Source organism: Pan troglodytes, chromosome 5 (assembly GCF_028858775.2).
Source record: "Pan troglodytes isolate AG18354 chromosome 5, NHGRI_mPanTro3-v2.0_pri, whole genome shotgun sequence".
Taxonomy (NCBI): Eukaryota; Metazoa; Chordata; class Mammalia; order Primates; family Hominidae; genus Pan; species Pan troglodytes.
The window spans coordinates 83,533,233-83,535,569 of record NC_072403.2 but is presented as its reverse complement, the minus strand read 5'-3'; the positions used below and the strand labels follow the sequence as shown (position 1 = coordinate 83,535,569).

The 2,337-nt window shown below is 52.9% G+C and overlaps 1 pseudogene; it reads right to left on the bottom strand.

The window, feature by feature from the left end:
• Positions 1-259: 259 nt before the first annotated feature.
• LOC462816 (keratin, type I cytoskeletal 19-like) lies at positions 260-1,582 on the bottom strand (annotated as a pseudogene).
• Between the last annotated feature and the right edge of the window lie 755 nt (positions 1,583-2,337).

Genomic DNA, 2,337 nt, shown 5'->3' with positions numbered 1-2,337 from the left:
CGGATAAAGGCAGATGGATTCCCTGCTTTCACCTTTCTTAGCCTGGAGAAATGCAGAAACAGAAGTACAAATGGGAAGCAGATTCAACAAAGTGCAAGCAACGTGGATCTCCCTGGGTGGTAAAGTCACGGGTGATATTTATGAATTTCTGATTAGTTCGCCATGTTTTCCACATTTTTACAACGAGCATGTATTGTTTTTCATATATATATATACACACACGTATATATATATATAAACACACACACACACACATATATATATATATTTTCCCCTTGGACCATAAAATTTTATCGGCAGATCAGGGGAAGAGCAGGGGGTAAGGGTCCCTTCCTTCCCATCTCCCTACCCAGGAGACACCCTCCGAAGGACAGCAGAAGCCCCTTAGCCTGCTGCCTCAGAGGACCTTGGAGGCGGACAGGTTGTTGTAGTGATCTTTCTGGCCCTCGAGCAGGCTGCGGTAGGTGGAGATCTCCTGCTCCAGCCGCGACTTGATGTCCGTGAACTGCTGGTAATCCTGATTCTGCTGCTCACTATCAGCTCGCACATCGCCCAGCTGGGCTTCAATACAGTTGATCAGCGGCTGGATCTGCGCCAGCTGGACTCCAAAGCGCACCTCCGTTTCTGCCAGTGTGCCTTCCAAGGCGGCTTTCATGCTCAGCCGTGACTGCAGCTCAAGACCCTGGAGGGTGCGCCGCAGATCAGCGACCTTGGACCGGCTCATCTGGAGCTGATCTGTGTGGCCAGCGACCTCCCGGTTCAATTCTTCAGTCCGGCTGGTGAACCAGGCTTCAGTATCCTTCCAGTTCTGCTCCGCCATGACCTCGTATTGGCTTCGCATGTCACTCAGGATCTTGGCGGGATCGGTGCCCTGAGCTGAATCCACCTCCCCACTGACCTGGCCTCCCACTTGGCCCCTCAGCCCACTGATTTCCTTCTCATGGTTCTTCTTCAGGTAGGCCAGCTATTCCTTCAGGCCTTCGATCTGCATCTCCAGGTCGGTAATGGCCAGGGTCAGCTCGTCCAGCACCCTGCGCAGGCCGTTGATGTCGGCCTCCGCGCTCATGCGCAGAGCCTGCTCCGTCTCAATCTTGGTTTGGAAGTCATCTGCAGCCAGACGGGCGTTGTCGATCTCCAGGACAATCCTGGAGTTCTCAATGGTGGCACCAAGAATCTTGTCCCGCAGGTCCTGGATAGTCTTGTAGTAGTGGCTGTAGTCACGGGAGGGCCCGGGCCCCTGCTTCTGGTACCAGTCGCGGATCTTCACCGCCAGTTCGCTGTTGGCTGCCTCCAGGGCGCGCACCTTGTCCAGGAGGCCAGAGGGTCGCTGAGGTTCTGCATATTGAGCTTCTCGTTGCCCGCCAGCAGCCCGTGGGACGCGGCCAAGACGCCGCCGTAGCCCCCCAAGGAGGACGAGGACAGACACGAAGCGGGCGGAGGACACGGACACGCCGCAGTCTCCGGAGCCCTAGTGCATGCTGAGCGCGCGAAAGGCAACCTCCGCCGCAAAACTCACGGAGCCACCACCCAGGCTCCGGAGGGACTACTTGGCCTACGACTGGCGATAGCTGTAGGAAGTCATGGCGAGGCGGAGCACGGACGGAGCGACCCTGGTCCCAGAGGCTGCGATTCGAGGGAGGAGCCATACATTTTTTTAAAAAATAGCTACTTTACATAAATATCAGATTATATGTTTATCACTGTTGTACAAGCACTTGACGAGGGAAATGACCGCTCAACAGATAAGCTACCTAAGGCGGAGGTTAAATGGCTTATTAAGATCACAGAACTGGCCGGCAGCGGTGTCTCACGCCTATAATACCAGCACTTTGGGAGGCCGAGGCGAGCGGATCACGAGGTCAGGAGATCGACAGCATCCTGGCCAACATGGTGAAACCCCATCTCTACTAAAACCACAAAAATTAGCTAGGCGTGGTGGCGCACGCCTGTAGTCCCAGCTACCCAGCTAATCAGGAGGCTGAGGCAGGAGAATGGCTTGAACCCGGGAGGCAGAGGTTGCAGTGAACCAACATCAGTTGCCACTGCACTCTAGCCTGGCGACAAAGCGAGACTCCGTCTAAAACAAAAACAAAAACAAAAAAACAACAAAAAAGCACAGAACTATAGTGAAGAAGAAAGATGGCGGACGCACATAACTGCATATTACCAAAAGATTTTTTGTTTCTTTTCTTTTTCCTTTTTGCAAGAGAACCGGGATTAAAATCTAAGCTTTCTAAGTCTCCGGATCTGTACCCTCTCCACCAGTTGACAGTCTGCTAATAACAATATGCACTCTCAAGGATCAAGATAAGCACTGCAATATATTCATTCACAAAA